Below are 27,123 nucleotides of genomic sequence, written 5' to 3'. Positions count from 1 at the left end.
GGGAAAATGTAGTCTGGGCAGACTTTTATAGAAACCGTGAAAACTATCTCCAAACATTTAGAGGATTTCACAAACCCAGCTCTAAATATGCGTGTACTCTGTTGCCAACTCTAGTCAAATTAACCAGAAATAAACAAATAAACAAAACACATACGTCCATCTGTTTTGTTGTTGTTGTTGTTGTTGTTTGGCTTTTACATGTAAAATGTTTAATTATCAAAACCAATAGGCTATCTTGCTGAACATTTTTCAGTGTACTCATATAGCATAATGAGGAGTTAGAAGAAATGTTTTGGTAGTTTCAGAATTTCCAAATTTAAGAATGTATTGAGAATAACTCTCAATCTTTGGGTTATGATCATGTATGGATGTATGTGCTTGTGTTAAACAGGGTACTCTAGAGAAACAAAACCAGAATGCTAATAATTTTACATATATTTAAACAGGTATATAACATAAAAAATAAACAGTTAATTAAATTATAAAGCAGTACAAATGGCTCAGTGCAACTCACTCCCGTGAGACAGTGTGAGACACTGGCAGTCCTTCAAGTCTTGAGGGCTGCCAGTTAGTCCTCTGTAGAGCAATTCAGGCTATCCTGGCACAGGCAGCAAACAGCAAGGCAGGTCACCAACAGTCATGCAGATGACAGGATCCGACAGTCCCCAGCTCAAGAGATGTGAATTCCAATGGTGTGACGAAGCAGGTCTTGAAGGAACCTCAAATTACAGTGACACAGTCCATGGGTTAGGTGTTCCACAGGTTGTGTAGCTTGTGAATTGAGGCACAGACCAAGCAAGGCAGCCACACACTGGTCCGATGATCAAAGAGCAAGTGACAAGAAAGGTGAGGCTCACAGAGCCATTTATCTCTTCACCCTTCAATTAATCCCACATGTGTTTATGGGCCAGGTTGGCACAATAAGCTAACTACTTTAGTGCTTTTCAGAAAATAAGAAACAACATGTCATTACTTGGGAAACATCAAAAGATCCATTGCATCATCAGTAAGAGGAAGAACTCTTGCTTGGCTTCTTCTAAACACCAATCACAATTAAGGCTATTGCTTTCGTGTTGGACAAAAATACAGCTAATATACTTCCATTCTAAGATAACTTTTTCAACCAGGAATGAACAGATGAGATTTTTTGTATTTTTTTTAGTGATCACAGAGATGTTGAATGAAAGATATGGGTGATCCAAAAACATTGAATGAAAGATATGAGTGATCAAAGTTTGAGACCTTTGATTGGACTATTACCTGCCAATATGGAGATTTTCTGCTGACTAAAAGTTACTGGGGAAATTCCTAAAACATGAAGCTTTCATGGTTGGCAAAACCCCACTCAATGCCATCCTTTCTGATCCCAAATTAAGGCAGAAAAGGAAGGGGACTTCATGGATTATTGAGCACAAGTCCAATTAGCCAGTAAAGTGGGCCATCTTTCAAGCAAATCTTTGTGTGTCTGCATGTAGTGTGTATAATGTGTTGTTAGGTGCTATTAAGTTGGCTGTGACCCTTCATACAACAGCACAAAAGCATGTACAACATAGTGACCCCACGGACAACAGAACAAAATACTCCTCGGTCTGGCACCATTTTCACAATTGTTGCCACAATTGAGCCTATTGTTGTAGCCACTGTGCCCATCTATCAAATTGCGAATTTTGTGTCTTTCCCTCACCCCTCTAACTCACCAAGCATGGCGTTCTTCTTCAAGAATGAGTTTCTCCCAAGAACATGCTCAAAAGCTGTAAGACAAACTAGATTTGTTCATTCTCTTATGGACTCAATGTCCTTTGCAAACACCGTAATTCAAAGGCATTGATTCTGTTTCGGTTTTCTTCATTCATTGTTCATGTTTCACATGCATTTGAGGCAATTTTTAAGTACAAAGTAGTTGTATTTAAGTTATTAAAGTTCATTTTAAAAGTTTATTGAATACCTATTGATATTATCTACGCACATCTTGTTTGTTTGTGTGTGGGTGTGTTTAAAGAAATAAAAGGTGTAATTTGAAAAGTTTGTGCTGGCTGGCATTCTGTGGTCAGTTGTAGAAGTAAATCACTTCTGGGATGCCACAGCTTTCTAAGAAACCCGCCAAGTGGGTAAAGGAGCCTGTGACTGGGAGATGGGAGTCTCAGTAAACTAAGGTTGCCTTTTACAACATGCAGAAGTGTCAGCTCTGGAATGCCTCTGGGGAACCAAAGTTGTGTCCTGAGTTAGTTGGTTTATTGTGCCAACCTGGACTATAAACACATGCGGGGTTAATTGAAAGGTGGAGGGATAAAGGGCTTGGTGAGCTCGCCTTTCTAGTTCTCAGGTCTCTTGTTCTCTAGTGGTCATAGCAGGGTGTAGCTGCTTGAGCCAGTTCCCTGCTTCAGCTGGCAAGGCTCACTTCCTGCAAGACATGCCTGAGGAGAAGCCACATGGACCTACCCTGATGCAGCCCTGGATGCTGTAACATCCTGTGGAGACCCTTGCCAGCGCTGAGATGCTTACATGCTCAACTGACTCGGCTTTCCTCCTGCAGTCAGCGTCATTTTGACTGTTTTGTGAGATGGAGGAGGACTTTGTGGACTGGTGTTGGACATATGGGTTAATTGGGTAATGTTGGACTTGTGGGCTTGGGCAGCACTGGGTTGGGATGTTTTCTTGATGCACACTTAACCTTTATATAAAACTCTTTCTTATACATGACATTCTGTGGATTTGTTTCTCTAAAGCACCCAGACTAACACATATCCCTTCCCACCCTGCCCTAAAACTTTCACCTGGGCCCTCTTAGTTTGCTAGAACCCCACAATACATTATCACTCATGCCAGAACCAGTTGTTGAGATCCCACTTATGCTGCATTATCTTGATCCAATAAACTTGTTTGAAGTGTGCATGGTTGGAAAAAAGATCTCCTTTCTATGTATTAGACTGTAAGGCGATAGCTTGATAGATAGATAAAGATAGAGATAGAGATAAATAGATATAGATAAAGATGATATAGCTATAGATATAGATGATAGAGATAGAGATAGGATAGCTCAGGTTTGGGGTGTGATCTTGCCTTTGTCTCTCAAAATCATCATCCAAGTCAACTTCTCTTAAAAACTGATTCTGCTTTGTTTATATTTTGTGAATTATTCAAGATAAATTTCGCATCCAGTTTTGGTTTTGAACTTCAGACCTTGCAGATCACAGCCCAGTACATAACCACTAGGCCACCAGGGCTCACAGGTTTAGGTATTATTATGCTTTCTTCCAGAGTCTTATTATCTTTCACCTAACCTGTCTCCACTAAATCTTTATTCCTAAACTTACTACCTGTGTGGTCTTGAATGAATGATTTGTCCAAATGTTTATAGTAAGAATCTTTTAGACTAGGTACCAGGGCTAGAGAATAAAAACTAAACAAAACAAAACTGATTTGTACACAGTCACACAGTAAATGGTGGGGCCAGAGAGATCTCATCTTTTCTCTTCAAATCCAGTCTCTAGGTGTTGCTCTATCCTGCTTCTCTGGGGTTACATCAAGGAATATAAAGATTACTACCAACCTCTCAATTCAATTCCATATTAGTCTATATTCCTCTTAGAATTTTTTCAGGATACTACAATTAGTTTGACCAATAAAAGCTTAAGAAGCCTAATCTAGTTAATATGAAGTATTTCTTATCTTTTATAATATGCTTTATGAAAGTTTATTTGAATTCTGTTGTATTTTCAAAACTTAAAAAAATATATTTACCTGCCACTCTCCCCTCACTACCATTTTGGGTCCCATGTTGTTCCCTTGTCCCTGTGTTTGTTAACACCACTTCCTTAATAATCAAGGGTAAGGTTGCTTAGAGAAGAGGTAAAGCTGTAGCCCAGGTGGGGACGGAGCATGGTAGTGGGGCAGGAGGAAAGTCAAGGGAGATGGAGGAAGGAGCTGGGAGTCAAGGGGCATTTATGGAGGTCTAGACAAAGACATGTACATGAAAATATATATATGAGGATGGGGAAATAGATCTATGCATCTATATTTATAGATTTAGTATTAAGGTGGCGGAAGGACCTTGGGCCTCTACTCAAGCACTCCCTCAATGCATGAATACTTTCTTTTATTAAATTTGCACTCTATGATGCTCACTCTCCTGACACAACTGCTGAAGCCAAAGCGGGTGAACAAGTAAATGTGGTGAAGAAAGCTGATGGTGCCCGGCTATCAAAAGAGATAGTGACTGGGGTCTTAAAGGCTTGAAGATAAACAAGCGGCCATCTAGCTCAGAAGCAACAAAGCCCACATGGAAGAACACACCAACCTGTGTAATCGCGTGGTCCCAAAGGGATCAGTTATCAGGCATCAAAGAACAAAAAAATCATATCATTGGTTGCACACCTCCATGATACAATCGCTGAAGACAAACGGGTGCACAAGCAAATGTGGCGAAGAAAGCTGATGGTGCCCAGCTATCGAAAGAGATAGTGTCTGGGGTCTTAAAGGCTTGAAGGTGAACAAGCAGCCATCTAGCTCAGAAGCAATAAAACCCACATGGAAGAAGAAGCACACCAGCCTGTGCAATCACGAGGTGCCAAAGGGACCAGGTATACGGCATCATGCCAAAAAAAAGAATATATATATATATATATATATATATATATATATATATATATATATGTGTGTGTGTGTGTGTGTGTGTGTGTGTATGTGTATGTGTATATATGTATATATGTGTGTGTGTATATATATGTATGGTATATATATACACCATAGTGAATGAAGGGGGAAGTGCAGAGTGGAGACCCGAGGCCCAAGTGTCGACCACCGGAGATCCCCTCATAGAGGGGTTTAGGAGAGGAGATGGGTCGGTCAGGGCACAATGTAGTACCAATGAAGAACACAGCTTTCCCCCAGATCCTGGATGCTTCCTCCCCCCAACTACCATGATCCGAATTCTACCTTGCAGGACTGGATAGGGCAGAGATTGTACACTGGTGCATATGGGATCTGGAGGCACAGGGAATCCAGGGTGGACAATACCTTCAGGACCAGCGGTGTGAGGGGTGAGGCTGGGAGAGTGGAGGGTGAGTGGGTTGGAAAGGGGAACTGATTATAAGGATCCACATGTGACCTCCTCTCTGGGAGATGGACGGCAGAGAAGGGGGGGAAGGGAGACCCCGGATAGGGCAAGATATGACAAAATAACAATCTGTGGATTATCGAGGGCTCATGAGAGAAGGGGGGAGCAGGGAGGGAGGAGAAAAAAAAGAGGACCTGATGCAGACGGCTTAAGTGGAGAGCAAATGCTTTGAGAGTGATTAGGGCAAAGAATGTACGGATGTGCTTTATACAATTGATGTATGTATATGTGTGGATTGTGATAAGAGTTTTATGAGCCCCTAATAAAATGTAAAAAAAGAAAAAATATATATTTATATGAATTCTTGTCTACATTTCAGAGTGTTTCCTAAACATCTAATATATATTTTTATATTCAAATATAGCTTGAAAATGAGTATGCAGCTCACCACATTCTTAACAACAGAGAACAATATCATCTTATCAGGACCTTACCTATTTTGCTTCTCACTCCTCACCCAAATTGTGTGTAAGTAACCAGGTCTTATTTTTTTTATACAAATCATACAATTTTCTAACTGGATGAGGCCTTTCATTTGGATAAGTGATCTTTTCTTGAGTTCAAATACATTTCATTTTACTTTGCATTTATTTTTGCTTAAGCTCAATTTGTTCTGTTTTTCCCTCTTTTAATAATCATCAACTACAAGTAGGCTCTTCATTCATTCTCTTTCAGATCTAAACATTCTCTCAACCTTCAATCTAGTCTGGTAGATTTGAGATTGGGTTTTGCTGTTTGCCTGGGAAACTTACATGAGTTTTCCATGTCTTTCTCTATGTGCTTGATATTCAGTAAATACTTATTAGCCATTAGGTCTTGTTGCTCACTTTCCTTAACATTCTTCGAGTGCTTCCATTTTTTTCCACTACCTCATCGATTCTGTTTTCTGCCACCTGGATTTGGTCCTTTATATGCTGTTTTGGTGTTTTAATTCTACAATTATTTTATTGAGTTGCTTCACTCATATCTTACCTCTGTCAATCCTCTCAACATTTTTCTTTAATCTCTTTCAGAGAGATCAGGGGTCTTTGGGGATTTCTCTGGGAGCACAAAACAGAAACTTCTTTTCCTATGCTATCTTTTCCAAAAAGCGTGCTTTTTCTCAGCTCTGTGAATGCACTGTACTTGTCGTTCATCTGACCACTTCTTGTATGCCTGTATCTTCCTGTCCCCGATGAAACCTTGGGCGGGAAACCTTATTTTCACTTATTTATTTGCTTTCTCTCAGGTAATGCTCCAATCACTGTAAATCAGTCAAACAACTGATCAGATTGTGAGCCTTCCGTGAGCTTTAAAGGTGAGGTGCGAATGAAGGTCACAACCGAGTTCTTCTCCGCTCAGTACTCAGCTTCCACCCCATGTCACTTGCTAGCTAAGTTTGAACTCTTCTGTGATAAAATTGTCTGAGAAGAAGAGTTAAGGCACAGACAAACTCCCTATCTGAACTGGTACCCATACGCTCCCATCAGGCTTCCTGGGACTGGCAAATGCTGGAAGATTTCCTTTGAGTGGATTTGTCCATGGGCCCATGGCAGTTTCCAGCACCCCTGGCCCTGCTCCTGCATGTCTTTTGATCTGGAGAGATGTAGACCTATTTTGGATTTTCCCCTGGACACTTTTTCTACAGATTCTCATTCAGGACTCATCTCCAATGTGTTGCTACAGGAGAACGCTTCTCCAGATGGCCCCGAAGATGTTATAAAACTGGATTTCTTTTCTGTATTACTCACATTTTTCCCACAGCAAAATCTATTGAATTCTTTGCAGTGAAAAACTGGCCGCAGGGTGCTTGCCTATTCTCAGAGATGAGGGAAATATCAGTCTGCTGTGATACCCACTCCCAGCCCTCTGGGTAATGGATGGCAGCTTCTTTCCCAGGCCTTGAAGTAAACAAAACAGAATTCTTAATCCTGAGTGTATTTATGATGACGTTGGAAATGATAAGAATCTGGAAAGACTTCCCCCTAATAAATATGTTCTAAAAATCACTTCCTGGTCATTTTTGAGTTTCTGATTCAGCTGAGGTGTCCAGAGTCCTATAGCCATTTTCCCTCAAAGTGCTCATAAGGAGATTCGTTTCAGGGTCACGTTAATGTCTGATAGATATCTCGATTTCCCTTCAATGGAAAGTTGCACTTTATCACAGTTTTATAAATTTATAACAAAACATTCGAAAGAACAGAGTTCAATCTACAGTCGCAGATATGCCCTGGGGCTAGTTATTCAATGGCCACTCATTCCATTGATATTCTATGTGCCAAGCAACTGACTGAGTACAGGGCATACAGAAATCCTTTATCAAAGGCAAATGTCTACTCATAGCAGATGCCGATGATCATACAGGCTCTGTACCACTTGGACCTAGAGCTAAAACTTGTCACCGTGAATTCCAATGCTATATTTGTTAAATCACTAAAAGAAAACAGAGGATTCTAATAAGGTCTAGAATTCTGAGAAAGCCATAGATTAGAGCAGTGGTTCTCACCCTTCCTAATGCTGCGAACCTTTAATACAGTTCCTCATGTTGTGGTGACCCCAACCATAAAAAAATTATTTTCGTTGCTACTTCATAATTGTACTTTTGTGACTGTTATGAATCATAATTTTTTTGTTTGATATGCAGGATGTACTTTCATTGTTACAAATTGAACATAATGAAAACATAGTGATTAATCACAAAAACAATATATAATTATATATTGTGAAATATTTATTTATAATGACAAATAAGTGAAATTTTGTCTTGAGCATGGTGCAGCATGGTTATGGTCTTCCTGCTGGGTATACACATTTGGGCATATGGGTGGACCCATCTGGAGACAGAGCAGTGGTGTCTTGGTTCCTAAGACCACCAGAAATATGTGTTTCCTGATGGTTCTTCATTTGCTAATGGGGTCTATAAGGAGAAACACCTGTAAAAATCTGCAACTTGGAATGTGTAAAGTATGAATCTAGGAAAATTGGAAGTCATCAAAAATGAAATTGAAAGCATAAAGATCAATATCCTAGGTATTAGTAAACTGAAATAGACTGGTGTTGGTCATTTTGGATCAGAAAATCATATGATACATTATGCCAGGAATAACACAATCAAGAGAAATAATAATATTAACTGTCAAAAAGACATTTCAAAGTCAATCATGAAATATAATGCTGTCTTTGATAGGATTATATCTATTTGCCTTCAAGAAAATCCAATCTATACAACTATTATTCCGTTTATGCACAAAACAAAAAAGATATTAATGAAAAAAGCGATGACTTCTACCAACATCTTCAGTCTGAAATTGATGACACTTGGAATCAAGATAAGTATTGATGGTTGGAATGCAAAAGTTGGAAACATAGAGGAAAGAACAATAGTTGGAAAATACAGAGTTAGTGATATAAATGAGCTGCATAATGCTTGGTAGAATTTTTCAAAAACAATAACTTGTTTACAGCAAATACCTTTTTCCAACAGCATAAAGGTGACTATCCCCAGGGATTTCTCCTGATAGAATACACAAAAATCAAATTGACTACCGCTGTGGGAAGAAACAATGGAGACATCAACATCGGCAGCTAAAGCCAGACAGAGGACTGACTGTGAAACAGACCATCAATTGCTCATATGTAAGATCAGGATAAAGCTGAAGAATATTTTTTTTAAGTCCACAAGAGTCAAAATACAATCTTGTGTCTATCACACCAGCTTTTCAAGAGCAGATTTGACACATTGGACATTAATGTTGGAAGACCTGATGAGCTGTAGGATGGCATAGGTCATCATTTATAAAGAAAGCAAAAGATGACTAACAAAAATAGCAGGCAAGAAATAAAAGATCAAAGTGTATGTCAGAAGAGAATTTGAAACTTGATCTTCATTCTACGGAAGAAATGATGAAGTCAAAGAGCTGAACAGAAAATTTCAAAGGACAGCTCAAGAAGACAAAGCCAAATATTATAATGAAATGTGCAAAGACCTAGAATTAGAAAAACAAAAGGGAGGAACATATTCAGCATAGCTTAAGGTGAAAGAACTCAAGAAAAAAAGGCCAAGCCTCCATTTGCAATCTTGAAAGATTCCATGGACAAAATATTGAATGATGTGGGAAGTATCAAAAGAAGATGGAAAGAATACACAGTCACTGTACCAAAAAGAACTAGTCTATATTCCACCATTTCAGGTGGTTGCATATGAGCAAGACCCAATGGTGCTGAAGGAAGAAGTTCAAGCTGCACTGAAAGCATTAGGCAAAAACTAGGATCCAGGAGTTGATGGGACACAAATCAAAATGCTTCAACAAATTGATAAAGCACTGGAGGGACTCACTGGTCTGTGCCAGGAAAATTAAAGGAGAGATACATGGGCAACTGACTGGCAGAGAGCCATATTTTCACCCAATTCAAAGGAAAGTGACCCAACAGACAGCTCAAACTATAGAACAATGTCACATATATCATATATTAGTAAAATTTCATTGAAGACCATCCAACAACAGTTGTGGCAGTACATTGACAGGGAGCTACCAGAGGTTCAAGCCAGATTCAGAAGAGGATGTGGGACAAGGGACATCATTGCTGATATCCGGTGGGTCTTGGCTGAAGGCAGACAATACCAGAAAGATGCTGTGTTTTCTTGACCATGCCTAGGCATTTGACTGTGAGGATCATAACAAACTACGGGTAGCCTTGAGAAGAATAGGAATTCCTAGACACTTCGTTGTGCTCCTGAGGAACTTGAACATGGATCAAAAGGCAGTTGTGTGAATGAAATGAGGGAATACTGCATGGTCTAAAATCAGGACAGGTGTGTTACAGGGTTGTATCCTTTTACCATACTTATTGAATTTGTATGCTGAGCAAGTAATCAGAGAAGCTGGCTTATATGAAGAAAAATGTGCAACAGAATTGGAGGGAGGCTTATTAACAACCTACGGCAGGCAGATGACACAATGTTGTTGCTGAAAGTGAGGAAGACTGGAAGCACTTGCTGATGAATATCAAGAATTGCAGTCTTCAGTATGGATTACAACTCAATGTAAAGAAGACCCAAATCCTCACAACTTGACCAACAGATAATAACATCATGTTAAATGGAGGAAAAGTTGAAGTTGCCAAGGATTTTGTTTTGCTTGGATCCATGATCAATCTTCATGGAAGCAACATTCAAGAGATCAAAAGACCAGTTGTCTGTATGCTGATGAAACATACAACTTTCCTCTAATTCTTAAATGCTTCCTGCCACCCCTTGCCCCCTCTCCACCACACTATCATGATCCAAATTCTACCTTACAAATCTGGCTAGACCAGAGGATGCACACTGGTACAGCTAGGAACTGGAAACACAGGGAATACAGGACAGATGGTCTCTTCAGGACCGGTGCTGAGAGTGGCAATACCAGGAGGGTGGAGGGAGGGTGGGGTAGAAAGGGGGAACTGATTAAAAGGAACTACATATAACCTCCTCCTTGGGGGATGGACAACAGAAAAGTGGGTGGAGATATCAGACAATGTAAGATAAGACAAAATAATAATCTATACATTATCAAGTGTTCATGAGGGATGGGGGAGCAGGGAGGGAGGGGGTCAAATGAGAAGCTGACATCAAGGGCTCAAGCAGAAAGCAAATGTTTGGAGAATGATGAGGGCAACAAAAGCACAAATGTGCTTGACACATGTATGTATGTATGGATTGTGATAAGAGTTGTATGAGCCCCCAATAAAATGATTTGTTTAAAAAGGATATCAAAAGACATGTTGCACTAAATAAGTCTGCTGCACAAGACTTCTTCAGAATACTGAAAGCAAGGATGTCATTTTGAGGACTAAATTTCACCTGACTCGAGCGAGGGTGTTTTCAATTGCCCCATATGAATGTGAAATTTGAACATTTTGGAAGACCAAAGAAGAATCCATGTATTTGAATTGCGCTGCTGGCAAAGAATATTGAAAGTGCCATGGACTACTAAAAGAACAAACTAATTTGTTTTGAAAGTACAGTGACAGTGCTCCTTAGAGACAACAATGGCATGACTGCCTCTTAAATACTTCAGACATGTTGTCATGAGAGACTGGTTCCTGGAGAAGGACATCATGCTTGGTAAAGTAGAAGGGCACCAAAGAACAGGAAGGCCCTCACGGAGATGGATTGACACTTTCGTTGCAACAGCCTCAAGCAGAACAACTGTGAGGATGGCACAGGGCTGCACGGGGTTACTTCTGTGGTGCATAGAGTTGCTATGGGTTAGAGCTGACTCAATGGCAATTAACAACAACAACTGAGTCACAGTCCTGATGCCATGGAAAGGAAGTTGGAAAGCTTGCTTGCTTTGGCTAGGTTGTGATCCTGCAAACACATCAACCTTCTGTTCCTGGGACTTGTGCCAGTGACCTGCCACATTGCCTGCCGATTCCAGGAGCTTTTAATGTGCTGCCATCTGACCTGAGGACCTTAGATTCATTTACCTCTCTAGGCACAAGCCTGACCTACTGACCTAGGATTCATTCGCTTCTACAGTCATCAGCCTATGGGGATTTTGGTTGAATTTATCTGCTACTCCCTCTTCATATCTCTATAAAGAGATAAATAGATATATTTGTCACTGGTTTTGATTTTCTATAGAACCTAGCCTAACACAGGGAAAAATAATAAAAAGTAAATGTCACATAGCACATGAAGAGACTGAAGCAGATAAACCTAGAGGATGTAGCCAAGGTAACTCTATACATGGTAACAGTTGTGATTCAGTAATAGAACTCTTGCCTTCTGTATGGGAGACCTGGGTTCAATCCCCAAGTGGTGCACCACATGCACAGACATCACCCTGCAGTCAGTCAGTGGGATCTTCGGTTGGAAAACAGGCTCCAGTGGAACTTCCAAGTTATAGTCATATCTATCTGTTTCTTATATAGCCATATCTGTTCACATGATGCCAGAATAGAAATTTTTCTCGGATTTTGGGTCCATTCAATTTTGATTTCAATCATTTCCCCTGGTTTTATACATTAGAGCAGTGGTTCTGAATCTTCTTAATGCCACGACCATTTAATACAATTCTTCATGTTGTGGTGTCCCCATATGTGGGTGTAGCTGCATGTGGGTGAATCCACCTAGAGACAGATAGGGGAGTGGTGTCTGGGTTCCTAAGACCATTGAAAATATGGTCTTAGGCAACCCTGTGAAAGGATCATTTGACCCCCAAAGGGGACATGGCCCTAAGGTTGAGAAAAAGGAAGATCACCATAGAAAGTCTATGGATATACTTGGAACATTGGTTTGATGTGTAATTGATTGTGGGGATGGCAGACAAGGAAGGGTCATTTCATTGTGCCTACGCTCACCATGAATCAGAGGCTTACTCAATGGCACCTAAGAGCAACACGCTTTCTATATAGAATTAAAAGCCAGTATTGTGGGGAACAATGGGCAAGGTGGAAGCAGACCCTTTCCTTTCATCATTAAGGCAAAACGATAAGCCAGCCTCTCCCCTTTTCCCAATTCCAGCCCCTCTCAGGATGACTTTTTCTATTTTTCCCCCTTTAAAGCTCTCTTTGGTTTAATTTTTTTTTGGTTAGTTTTGTCTTTGTATTGAATTTACCTTTAGAAAAGGCATTCAGCAACATACTGGCCTGAAGCAGGGAACAGTACTGAAGTCTGAGGGGTCGGCCTCAATCCCAAATATATAAACAGCTGCCCCTGCCCCCAGAAGAATTTATTTCAGAGGACAGTACAGAAGCTACAGCTCAGGGAGAGGGACGTGTCTGATCAGAGCACACAGGAGAAAATGAAGGGGGAGGGAGACATAGTGGAGCACATCTTGGTCCACCAAGCCTTGAGAAAGATATCCCTGCTCAGAACAGCCAGGCTACAGAGAGGACCACATAGCTGGCCCCACTATGAGATACAACAACCCTGACTGATCCATAGCACTATGGGAGACAACACTGGAGACAGTGTGGGAATTGCACCCAATCTGACCCCACCACACTGAGGCAAAACACTAAAAACATGCAACAACAGAACAGCAAGGGAAGCAGAGCAAAGAAGTCCCAAGGGAGTACCAAAAATAGACATTGGGGTCAGGGCATGGCACCCCATCAGACTCGACCAGAAAACACTCCGAAAGGTCAACAAACAGACGTCGAACTATTTACAGGCTTTTTTCTTTTTTTGTCATTGGTTTTTTGTTTTTGTTGTTTTGTTTTATTATGTTGCTTTGTTTTGCTCTGTATTGTTTTTATGCGTATTATTATTCTACAGGTATATCTAGATAAGATAGGTGTGATAAACAATCTTTAGGAGAAAAATAACAGGACCAAGGGTTACTGGGAGACATGAGGGTGAGGGGAAGGAAGTGGGTGTTAACAAACCCAGGGACAAAGGAACAAGTCATCCAAAATTAGTGGCAAGGAGGGTGTAGGAGGCCTGGTGGGTTTTGATCAAGGGAAATGTAACCAAGAAGAATTACTGAAACCTAAATGAAGGCTGAGCATGATAGTGGGACAAGGGGAAAGCAAACAGAAATAGAGGAAAGAACTAGGAGGCAAAAGGCATTTATAGAGGTCTAAATACAGGGATGTACATATGCAAATATGTATGTATATATATATATATATATATATATGATGTGGAAATATATCTCTGTGCATATATTTATAGGTTTAGTATTAAGGTAGCAGATAGACATTAGGCTTCCACTCAAGTACTCCCTCAATGCAAGAACACTTTGTTCCATTAAACTGGCATTCCATGATGGTCACTTTCCCAACACAATCGCTGAAGACAAAGTGGGTGCATAAGAAAATGTGGTGAAGAAAGCTGATGGTGCCTGGCTATCAAAACATATAGCATCTGGAGTCTTAAAGGCTAGAAGGTAAACAAGCAGCTATCTAGCTCAGAAGCAACAAAGCCGACAGAGAAGAAGCATACTAGTCTGTGCAATCACAAGGTGCTGAAGGGATCAGGCATCAGGCATCAAAGAATAAAAAATCATATCATTATGAATGAGGGGGAGTGCTGAGTGGGGACCCAAAGCCCATCTGTAGGCACTGGACATCTCCTTTCAGAAGGATCTTGGGGAGGAGACAAGCCAGTCAGGGCGCAGGGTAGCATTAATGAAACATACAACTTTCTTCTAGTTTTTCAATGCTTCCTACCCCCACTATCACAATCCCAATTGAACCTTACAAATCCAGCTAGACCAGAGGATGTACACTGGTGCAGATAGGAACTGGAAACACAGGGAATGCAGGACAGATAAAACCCTCAGGACCAGTGGTGAGAGTGGTGATACCGGGAAGGTAGAGGGAAGGTGGGGTAGAAGGGGGGAACCGATCACCAGGTTCTACATATAACCCCCTCCCTGGGTGACTGACAACTGAAAAGTGGGTGAAGGGAGATGTCAGACAATGTAAAACATGACAAAATAATAATAATTTATGAATTATCAAGGGTTCATGAAGGAGGGGGTGGGGAGGAAGGGGAAAAAATGAGGAGCCGATACCAAGGACTCAAGTAGAAAGAAAATGTTTGGAGAATGATGAGGGCAACAAACGTTGAAATGTGCTTGACACAATGGATGGATGGATTGTGATATGAGCTGTATGAGACCCCAATAAAATGGTTTTAAAAAAAGAACAAAGTTCTCACAACTGGACTAACAGGTAACTTCCTGATAAATGGAGAAAATATTGAAACAAAAAAAAGAAAAGGCATTCATGGAGAAATGAGTTCATATTGGTTACTTAAACCTAGAGAGTATTTTCCATCCTATAATCTACTGAAAACCATGTTTAGAAAATACCTTGAAGCAAAGGAAGTATAGTGAAGATATAGTAAAGGATGGTTTTCACTATTTATAATGTTCTATATCTCATAATATCAATATTTGAGATGTTGGGTCAATCCCACTTCTCTACAACAATATGAAAATTACACCTCTTTGGTCACATAGTGGCTATGTAGTCCTAACATTCAGAACAAATTTGGTATCCCAGACAGAAGGCTGGAGTGGTTTCTTATTTAAAATTAGCTGTTCAAGAAAATAAATCTGGATACTATAAAAAAATTATACCTGTATCAGGCTAAAAAGGATTTTCTAAACAATTGTCAGGCCAATGCATCATATTGCCAAACCCATAAAGCGCTTCCAGAAACAGATGGAATTTATATCGCAGACTCTCAAACCTCATGGGGAGGAATCTTTGAGTGCAATTAACCCCTTGGCAGCAGTGTTTAATCTGGAGGGATATGCTCAAAGCATCCAAAAATATTTTGTCTAGACTCACACATTGCAGAATTTTCTATGCCACATTCTCTAGGGCAGACCCACGAAGCTCCAAAGCAGTGAGCATAGATTGGCGATATCTTCTCCTGACTAAATACTTTGAGGCTACCTCCACGACACATTTACAAGACAGGTCTTTACCTCTGTTGGAGATGCCGATCAATCTTGCTAAGATTTCTAATGCAAGCGCCAAGCTCCAAATTAAAAGAGAGAATACAAAACCATGTCAGTACGTGCTGAGCTACTACTGACGATATCCAGAGATGGCAAACGCCAAAGAATTAAAGAAGAGTGTTTCATATAAAATGTTGACAGTTTAATTTATGAAGATATACTCAACCAGTCGGAACAAAATGGAAATTAAAAACAATCCATCCTCTTTGCAATTTTATTTCCATTTTGAATATTATCTCAAATCTGTAACAAAACAGTACATTTAATGCAGTTGATTCTTGTAGTCAGATGCTGGATGCTCCAGTACTGTTAGTACAGAGAATCAAAATCTACTCTCCCTACCAAGACTTCCATAGCAAGGACCCGTGCTGGTGTGACCCTGCGTGGGTGTGATCCTATTCAAAGGCAGAGAAGAGCCTGGACAAGCACCTTGGTAAGGGCCACGCAGGAGTCCAGTTCCTCACTCAAGGTCAGCTTTATCAACAATAACAACAAAGCTTCATTTATTGATTGATGACAATGGAGAAGAAGAGTAGGTAGTAATGGTGAAAAATAAAGTGTCTCGGGAAATCCAAGTGATCTATATCTCTATACATACAGACAGACATAAAAATAGAGATGAAGATAGAGATAGACTTATCAAGAAAATGGCATACACAAGTTTAGAGATGAACAAGTCTGAGTCTGGGCAGCTTCTAAGTCTGTGGGTCAGATGTTAAGCCAGAGGCTGCTCTTGGCTCCTGTAGCTTTATGGCTGATGAACCCAAGAGGGCAGGCACAGCACAGGCTGGTGCCTTCGAGGTGGATGAGTCCAGGGGCAGCGGTCAGGCCGGTGCCTAGAGAGGCAAATGAATGAAAGCTAGGTCGGCCAGATGGTATGCTACTGACAGCTTTGGGGGCGAGCGGGCAATATGGCAGGCCATTGGCTCACGCTCATGGAACTGGAGGCTGACGAGTGAGACGCAGAATCCAGACCTGGCAAAAAGCAAGCAAGCTTTCTCATAGCGTCCACTTTAAAAAATATGGTGTTGTTGACATAGCATTCACATATCACACAATTTAACTGTTCAGTCATATTAAGAAGATATGCACAATCATCATCACAATCATTTTCAGAACATTTTCTTCGTGTACTTGTTATTGGTAGCTCTCCATTCTCCCTCCTCTCTCCTGCCATGGCCCCAGGTTAATTAATCCAGTTACTCTATCCTGGATGTCATATACAGGCAATCATACAAAATACAAATAAGAAGCAAGCAACAACCAAAACCCGCAACAACGATAGAACAAAAATAAAGAAAAACCTCAATCAAAAAGAAAGCAGAAAAATATTAAAAATGGAAACAACTTTCAAATAGGTCAAAGGGGTGGTTCAAATGATAAGGTGTTACAGCTTTACCTGACTACATCTGCCACAATCAACTTTATGCTGCTCTCCGTCTGACAGCAAAGCTAGTCATAGCTCTGGATTATGTTGACAGGGGACAGGCCGGAGGCTGCATGCATGTGGGAGCCCTACAAATGAACTTTGGGCTTTCACTGTCATCCACAATCTTCTGAAAACTGGTTGTTCAGATTTTAAGCTCTGATACAATTTCCTACGTTGTATCTGGATTTTATTATTTCAATCCTTGGATCATCCAGTCTGGTGCACTTCATCCACTTGGATTTACTGGTTGTACAGTACTTTCTTATATAAGAAAGAGACCATACCCGAGGAAATTTCAATTGCATTGGGGCTGTGACCCAAGTGAAGGTTTGTACTCCACTCTAACTTCTTACAACTGCTTAGCTGCCAGCAGCAGATCTTATTAGGGAGTTGATTATATTGTGCTAAGGCACATCATGGAGGCCTACTAGGCTTCAACTGCTAAACTACCGAGGATCTTGGCCTAGCCAAGTTGACACAAAAGCTAACCATGACAGTGAGCAAGTAATACAGTGGGGAAAAAGAAGAAATGATTTAAGGCGGGTGGGCAATTAATTAAAAAGGAAAGAATATGCAAGCATTTAATTTAGCAAAGTTAGAAAGGAGGCAGATGAGAAGTTTAATGGCTATAAAGAAAACAAAAAATCTGGACAGAAATACATGAAAACCTTACTAAGGCTGGCTGCTGATTATTTGTTTCAGATCTTCTGTTATGATTAATGATGTATTTTTCAATAGATGATTAATATCTTTATTTTCAGATGAGAAAAATGAGACTTACAGACTTTAAAGAGGCTACGGGAATCACATAGGTAATTCACTTGGACACACTCATCCTTTCTGACTGAGTACCCTAAATTCCTTCTTCTGTGGTGTTAACAGGGCAATATAAAAATTTTGTATACAGGTATTATTGTGAATAACCCACATTGGCAGCTCTATTGAGTTAAATGCTTACCAAGGGTTTGTATATAGTGTAGCAGGAAACTGGTTTCAAGGTTACATAAGCAAAATTAATACAAATAATGAAACAGAGTCTATGATTTCTAAAACATTTCCCTGATGTTTTTAAGCACTCAAAGGCTGACTGAAAAGTCTGCAGTGAAACCCACCAGCTATGACATGGGAAGAAAATAGGACAGTCTATTTTGAAAAGATCAGTTTTGAAATCAGATTAGGAATTGACTCAATGGTGATGGTTGTTTGAATGATCTCAAGAAACAAACAAAAAACACAACAATTGTCATGGAGTCAATGCTGACTCATAGAAACTCATGTGCATCAGAGTAAAATTGTGCTCATGGCATGGATTGTCGAAGGAGTTCGTCATGCTTTTCTTCCTAGATGCCTCTAGGCGTAAATAAACAAAAACAAAACAAAACACTCAACTTGATAATAAACAACCTGAATATAAATCCCTGGAAATGATAACAGTGGTAAACATAATACCTTGATAGCATAGCAGTTAAAAGGCAGTCTCTGGAACTTGGCTGCTTGCATTGAATCCTATTTACCAAGTGACGTAGGTTAGTAACTTAACCTGTTAGCTCAGCTTCCTTGACAACACATATAATAAGGACAAATTTAATACCTATCCCCTCGACCTTGCCAGTGAAAACAAAATAGACTTGAAACATTTACTGATGAAGATCAAAGAATACAGCCTCCTCCATGCTTTAGAACTCAACATAAGGAAAATAAAAATTCTCACAATGGGACCAATAGACAAAATGGAGAAAAGATTGAAATTGTTGAGAATTTCATTTTACTTTCAGACATAATCAACATCATGAAATTAAATGATGTATTTCACTGGACAAATATGCCTCAAAAGATTGTTTAAATGGTTTTATTGGCATGTAATTTATGTGTCATACAATTCAATGGTTTAAAACATACTTTAAATATTGTTAAAGTTTGCAATCATCCATACAATTAATTTTAGAACATTTACTTCATTCTTTTACAAATTATTATTAGTTCTCCATTAACCCATAAACTCCTTTGCCATAACCCTGAGGAACTATTCATTGATCTAGTTACTGTCGCTATGGATTACCTATCCTGGACTCTATATTTTAAAAAGTCACACAATTAATAAACAAAAAAACAGATGACAACAAAATAAAGCATCCAGAAGCCTCAATCCAAGAGGACGCAGAAAATAACAAAAACTAGAATAAGTAAAAAAATGGGGCAAAAGGTGAAATAAATAATAATATGTGAACTTTTAACAGAACCATATCTGCAGTGGAGCCATGGTAGTGTAGTGGTTATGCCTTGGCTCCAGTCTACAAGGTCAGCTGTTTGAAACCATCAGCCGGCTCCCTGAGGAAAAGGAGTCTTTGTGCTTCTCAAAACAGCTACAGTTTCAGAGTCAAAACTGATACAATGGCAGTGAGTCTTGTTTTCGTTTTCTCTTTTGGTTTCTATGTGCAGGAATCTGCTTTCCAAAGCATTCCGTCTGATGGGTCTTCCACCAACCGCATCCCTCGGCGGTGCGCGAGGGAGTTCCGTGGAGGCTTACTCTACGTGGAGACCGCATGTGGGCTTTCCTCCATAGCCTTCTGCAAACCACATGCTTGGAATTCAAGCTCTAACACAATTCTCTCTTTTGACACTGGAGTTTATTAGTTACAATCCTTGGATCATGCAGGCTGATCTCCTTCCTTGTGGGTTTAACTTCCAATTCCCCTGGATGGCTGCTTGCTGCAGGGCAGTGGTTCTCAACCATCCTCATGGCACCACCCTTTAAAACAGTTCCTCATGTGGTGGCGACCCCACCCCCTAAACCATAAAATCATTTTCATTGCTACTTCATAACTGTAATTTTGCTACTGTTATGAATCGGACAACCATGGTAAAAGGGTCGTTCGAGCCCCGGTTGAGAACCGCTGCTTTAAGGCAGTCCTCTAAGACCACAGACTCTATTCTTTTCAATAACAGGGCACTGAAAACACTTTTCAGAAGTATTTAAATGTAAAACATCACTTTAAGGGATAAGGTGTGACGGAACCAAGCCATGATATTTTCAATTGTCTCATAAGCGTGTGAAAACTGAGCAATGAGTCAGGAAGACTAAGAACGAACGCCTTTGAAACAGAGTGCCGGCAAAGAATAGTCAGCGTACTTTGGACTGCCAGAGAACGACACATCTGCTTGGAAGCAGTACCGCCAGAATGCCCTGGCAGGAGGCAGGAGGACGAGATCTTTGAACCTGCGATCAGGAGGAACCAGGGCCTGAAGAAAGAAATCAAGTATGGTCAAATGAAGAAGAGCGCATCCTCAATGAGATCATCGGCGCCGTGGCCGCCACGGGAGGCTGAAGCTGAGGGACGTTTCAGAGGATGGCGCAGGACCGGGCCATGTTTTCTCTTATGGCACATTGGGTCACTGTGAGTCATGACTGACTTAAAACATCTCATGAAAGTAATCGACAGTGAAAATAATCAATATGAGAACAAATAACGTAGTCGGAACAGGTTGGGGCTCGCAGTAAAGGGTCCTGGGGCGCCTACCCGCTGGGCTGCAGCCTCCACTGCAGCTGCTCGGCGGGAGAAAGGTCAGGTTCTCCTGTCTGAAAACGTTCATCTCAGAAACTGGCAGGGGCGGTTCCACCCTGTCCTGAAAGGTCGCTATCTGTTGGGATTGACTCGATGGCTGTGAGTTTAAGTGTTGTAGCTACGGGTGATTAAAATGCAATGTCAGTGAAGAAGAGGAAAACCATGTCGAGGAGGACCGAGACCACAGCTGCAAAATGCACTAAATTATAGCAGTCATTGCGAGAAAGATGCAGGAGCTGGCAGTGTCTCGGCTATACGAGGACTAGCTTTGAGTCCAAGGTCACTCCACGACACCTAACAGCATACATTGTATATGATGCTAATGTTTTCTTTCTACACTTTGAAATGTCCATTTCTTTCGTATATGTATAATATATTCACTTAATAATCTAACACAGATAAAATGGAAAATCATAATAATATGTGACCAGCAATTGACAATTTCCCAGAGCTGGTGGAACTGAAAGTTCAGTCCCCATCAAGATTCCGAGATCTTGTTGAACACTCTCCATTTTTCAGTTCCTTGGAAAATGTGTCTTCCTGACAGGTAACCTGAAGGACAGCTATGTGAATTATAGCTATCCCAAAGTTTCCCTGATGAAACTGGAGCAGATGTTTGAGCAAACATTCAAGGTATCGAAGATTCCTTAAAGGGACAAGGTCCATCTTGAACTCATCAAGCTAAAGAAACAAACAGCAATTGCCAGGTAGCCTTGTGCAGATTAAACGGCAGGTAAATTAATCAAGTTCTCCCGACACTGGGCCTTTCTTTTATACAACTCTTCACAACTTGCTTTGGACTATTAGTCTCGCCATAAATACCGAAGCAAATGCAAAAGCATTTACCCCCAAAGTTAACAGAACTAAATCCACAAGAAACATGGCACACATCAGACGACTGGAAACAAGTACAGAAAGCGGGACTTCTTCCAACCAGATGCTTCTCAAAATATGTGGCAAACGTTTTAAAGAATTTCAAGAACCATTCTTCTAGATCAAGAAAAGCACAGCAGGGATACAGACAAAGAGCAGATGGTGTGCACAAGCTAAACGTGGGAAAGAGAGATGTTACAATTTGATAGCGTATGGCAGATCATGTGCACTTCAGACAGTCTTCAGCCACGTGCACTGTGTTTCTGTCAACTGACGCCCAAGAAACTCCCTCCCTCGGAAAGGGCAAACTTTCTAATTGTGGTACACTGCAACCTTTAGATAAAGTTCATTTTTATTTTGAGCGGTAGCATAAGATTCTCGTATCATTAATATATTGGGTGATGACTATTTTCTAATTAGAAATTAGTGTTCAGTTCTTAAATTCTGCCCATTAGTTTCTTTATGGGATGTCTGAATGGCTTTGACTAAATTTGAAAAGATGACCAAATAATTTTGTTCGTATTGCTAAGTTATGCTTTTTCGTGTACATGAAGCACTCTGCTAGATGACGTGAGGGGTATGCAGAGGTTGGAACTAACTTTCAACCAACATTACATGAAGTGGACAAAAGGAAATATCTATGTGTCCTTGGGACCCTTAGCTCAGCCATCATTTCTAGTAATTAAGGACAAGGAGATGTGCGTATCTCAAGACTCGTTTTTGTGGATCTATCAGGAAAGGAACAACTATTTCCTGAAGGACTTCCTAATAAAACAAGACTGTCTGAGTATAATCAGAGTGGGTTTGCCATTAAATATAGTTTCCACTGGAATATTTAAAGGTGTGAGGACAAATTCTATCTCTAGTATGTTGTTCCCATTTGTCTCCTTGTCTTCCTGTTTATTCTGAAAATGCAACAAATGTAGTAGAATGAGAGAGAAATAAAGTCATGCTGATTACTTTTCTAGATACTAACAACCTATAGGTATAAAGGAACGTTACAGCATTCTATGTTGTCTGCTCATCCATGACGATTTTCTACTTCTTCTGCTGTTTGTGGGACATGGAAACAGACCAAAGCTAAATACATCTAATTATATGAACTTTCCAAATTTATCGAGATTTCCATCTGTTAAGATTAATAGATTGTCTGGATATCTTTACACTCCTATGGAGGTTACAGGGTGGTGGCCAACCTACCCATCCAAGTGATTTATGAGAGTCTTCTCAACTTGATTGGGACTTTGTATTCATGAGATCAATCTGCTTGACAAATTACAGTATTTTCCTTATACAAATGCAACTGTGACAGAGTATGCATCATTTTCACCCATGCTACAAACCCTAGTATCTACTGGGGGAAATTTTCCTTTCTGATTGACAGCAAAATAAATCTATATGCAAAGACAGACAGGAAAATAAAGCTTTCACTGTGAAGAGCAAAAACATTCTTGTTCATATTAAGGAGCTGATACTGAGTCACTCCAGGCGTCTCAATGTATTCTGAAAGTCAAACAATGAGCACAAAAATGAGATTTTAAATATTGTATAGTACTTATAATTATTGAGGAATCACCAATTATTTCCTTAATAGTCATAGCTAGTTGCTATCAAGTCCATTGCAACTCATGGTAAACCTGCAGAAGAGACAAGAACTGCCCCATAGGGTTCTAATATTCTGCTCTTTATGGAAGGAGTCTTCATGATGTAGTGGTTATGCATCGGACTGCTACCTGCAGTGCAAACCCACCAGCCACTCCACGGGAGAAAGATGAGGCTTTCTACTCCAGTAAAACGTTGCAATCTTAGTGGCTTACAGAGCCGGTTCTACCATAGTCTATAGTGTTATTATACATCAGAATCGACTCAATTGCAGTGAGGATTTTTCTTTTTTTATTGAAGCAGAATTCCACATCTTCTTCCCACAGAGCAGTACCTTAAAAAAAAAAAAAGTAAGACTCTAGGAATCGATGGAATATGAATAGAAATGTTTCAACAAGATGAGGAAGGTCTGAAGCACTCACTGACCTATACCAAGAAATTTGAAAGAGAGCTACTTGCCCAGCCAACTAGAAGATATCAATATTTGTGCCCCTTAAAAAGAAAGGTGACCCAACAGAATCCAAAATTTATAGAACAACATCATTAATAGCTCACACAAGTAAAATTTTGCTGAAGAATATTCATCAATGGTTGTAGCAATACATCAACAGGTAGTTGCCAGAAATTCAATCTGGATTCAGAAGAGGACATAGCATGAGATTTATCATTGCTGATAACAGATAGATCTTGGCTGAAAGCAGAGAATAACAGTAAGATATTTACTTGCATTTCATTGACCTATATGTGAAGGCATTCGGCTATGTGGATCATAACCTTTCAGAGGATGAAAAAAATACCAGAACCCTTCATTGTGCTCATGGAAAACCTATACAAGAACCAAGAGACAATCATTTAAACAGAACAAGGGGATTGCCCGTGGTTTAAAATCAGGAAAGATGTGCAGCAGGGTTGTATCCTTTCAGCCATACTGACTCAACATGTCTGCTGAGCAAATCATCTGAGAAGCTAGTCTGTATGATGCTTGTTCATGAAGACTGGGGACTGGAGCCCTCTGCGTGGATTACAACTCAATGTAAAGAAAATTAAAAGCCTCACCACTGGATCAATAGACAAATTTATGTTTAAAGGAGAAATTATTGAAGTTGTTAGGGATTTTCAATTTGCTTAAATCCATAGTAAATGTTCATGGAAGAAGCAGTCAAGAACTCAAAGGGTGTACTGCATTGGGCAAATCTGCTGCCAAGACTAAAGTGTTGAAGAACAAGTATGTCATGGGAAGACCAAGGTGCTAAAAGCAACCCATTGTTGTCTTTACAGTCACCTCATTTACAAGTGAAAGTTGGAGAATGAATAAGAAAGCAGCAGAAGAATTGATACGTTTAAATTGGTATTGGCAAAGAATATTGGAAAATACCCAGGTCTATCAGAAAACTAGTCAAATCCCTCTTGTAAGAAATACAACCAGACTGCCGGAAACACAGGGAATCCAGGACAGATATTCCCTTCAGGACCAGGGGTGTGAAGGGCGATACTGGGAGGGAAGAGGGTGAGTGGGTTGATAAAGGGGAACCACTTACAAGGATCTACATGTGACCTCCTCCCTGGGGGACGGACAAAAGAAAAGCGGGTGAAGGGAGACGTTGGACAGAGCAAGATATGACAAAATAATCATTTATAAATTATCAAGGGCTCGTGAGGGAGTGGGGAGCAGGGAGGGAGGGGGAAAAAGAGGACCTGATGCCAAGGGCTTAAGTGGAGAGCAAATGTTTTGAGAATGATGAGGGCAATGAATGTACAAATGTGCTTTACACAATTGATGTATGCATGGATTGTAATAAGAGTTGTATGAGCCCCTAATAAAACAATTAAAAAATGGTTTAAAAAAAAGCAAATGTTTAGAAGATAATGGTGGCAACATAGGTACAAATATGCTTGATACAATTGATAAACAGATTGTTATAAGAGATGTACGAGCCCCAATAAAATGATCTTTAAAAAAAGAAAGAGAAGATAGTGAGACTTCTCACATATTTTGGAAATGTTGTCAGGGAGCCCAGTCCTGGGAAAGGACTCCATGCTGGTCAGGGAAACCAGGGAAGAGTGTGGAGGAAATGGAGTGGCCCAGCACCTACAACAAGGGGCCCAAGCATAACAACAGCTGTGAGGGTGGCGCAGGAGCTCAGTGTCTCCTTCTGGTGTGCACAGGCTGGCTAGGAGTCGGGACGTACCTGAGTCCCTAACAACAGCAACATTCTTTCTACTAACTGTTCTATCCCAGCTTCCTTTCATTTGCTGCCTGCATTTTCTCACTACTCAAGCCTTCGCACCTCTTCCATATGGTTTCTGTATCCCTCTCTGATTCCTTTTTCAAGTCTTTTTTTGATTCCTACCAGCAGCTATTGTCTCCATTACACTTGAATTTTTAAGGGATTTGAAATTGTCCTGGTGTCTCCCTATCCTCTAACTGCTCCTTTTAGCTTTTCTTGGATAACTTCTATTGATCAGTCTCAAGTTCACTACCGTTGAGTTGATTTGAATTCGTCGTGACTCTAGGACAAGGTAGAACTACTCTTGTGGACTTCCAAAACTGTAACTTTTCCTGGGAGTAGAATGCCTCATCTTTCTCCCACTTTTCATCCTAGCCCTTTATTTTTCTCTGCCCTCCATAGATTGCTCTCATAATTGAGCCTATAAATTCTATTGCTTCAATTACCACCTCTAAGAAAGTCACTAAAATGTCTCCATTGATAATTATCACTTCTGTTCCTTTATTTATAAATGCCCACAAAGTATGTATCTCCATTTAAATTTCTTGCTCTATATTCCAATCTAATATTTAAAACGATTTTCTCCTTCCCCAGCACTGCATTTCTACCTTTGATTTCATCGTTCGTTCAGATTGCTGGATCAGAAACCTTGGTATGAGCTTTCTCTCCATACTAGTTTCCAAAATCCTTGGGTAGCACAAACAGTTAAACATTTAACTATTAGACAAACATCTTTCTAGTCAAACTTACTCAGCGTCACCTTGGCATGTGGCCCCGGTAATTTGCTGCTGAACATTTACGGCCCTGGAATTGCCTGGAGCAATTCTACTCCACACGGTAGTGGATGCCATTAGTCAGAAGCAACTCAACATTATCCAGCAGCAACAATATAAGGAAGAGTATACACTCCAGCAGAGTGCCGACTTCATTTTGCTCCATAATGAAAACACAGCTCCTGTTAGAGCAAATGGCAATGTAGTTTTCTACCTGCTGAATAAAAATCCCTTCTTCCTCCAAAATATGTTCTTTTCTCTCCATTGGTCCTGCCAGCAGCTAAGTCTAAAAGCTATTACTTAGCACCTTGAATTTTGAGACTAGCTTATGTTAGCACTTCCTACATCTATTAGTTCTTCCCTCCAATCTACTCCAAATGCTACTGTCAAGCATTACCGCATTGATTTCAGAAGCCTGTAGTAGCTTTCTCTCGGTCGTCAAGAGCCTCTGCTAAAATGCGAAGGCTTTCCTACTGACCTGAATCAAAAGCTTGGGGTTGTTACGAGGGACTCTGGAGTTGATTTCAACTTGTAGCAGCTCTATGTGCCAGAGGACCATCCATTTGTCTCCTAGGTTCCTAGACGTAAACGATGGATCTTCAGGATACGTTTGGGTTGTACACTGAGCAGTGAGGTCACAAAAGGTCTCTTGAGTCACGTTAGTCATCCTTATCTCCCAATATTCATCAGCATGTATACAGTTTACTCTTGCCAAGTACATCTACACCTTCTCTTATAAATATAAAAATGACAACATTGTCCAAGATCTTCGTTCAAATGCTTTTGTTAGGGTGAAAGAGTCATTACATCCTTGGGGTTAGCTCTTCTCAGATCAGAAAGGTAGAGATAGAAATTAAAAGTGTGAAAATTTCCACCAAGTTATCCTAGATTTAGATTCCATCTCTGCTACTCTGTCTATATATCAGCAAGCTATTTAACTTAAGCTTTGGTTTCCACTTCTGTAAATTGAGGATTAAAAAAAACTATAACTAAAACAGCGTGGTCTTTAATATTCAAAACTATAGTGTACACAAAATGTGAGCCCTCCATCTCTACCCGCTCACTCACATTGGAGTACAACACTCGAGGCTACC

Source organism: Tenrec ecaudatus, chromosome 3 (genome assembly GCF_050624435.1).
Source record: "Tenrec ecaudatus isolate mTenEca1 chromosome 3, mTenEca1.hap1, whole genome shotgun sequence".
Classification (NCBI taxonomy): domain Eukaryota; kingdom Metazoa; phylum Chordata; class Mammalia; order Afrosoricida; family Tenrecidae; genus Tenrec; species Tenrec ecaudatus.
The sequence above is the reverse complement of the archived record's forward strand: the minus strand, read 5'-3'. Positions refer to the sequence as shown.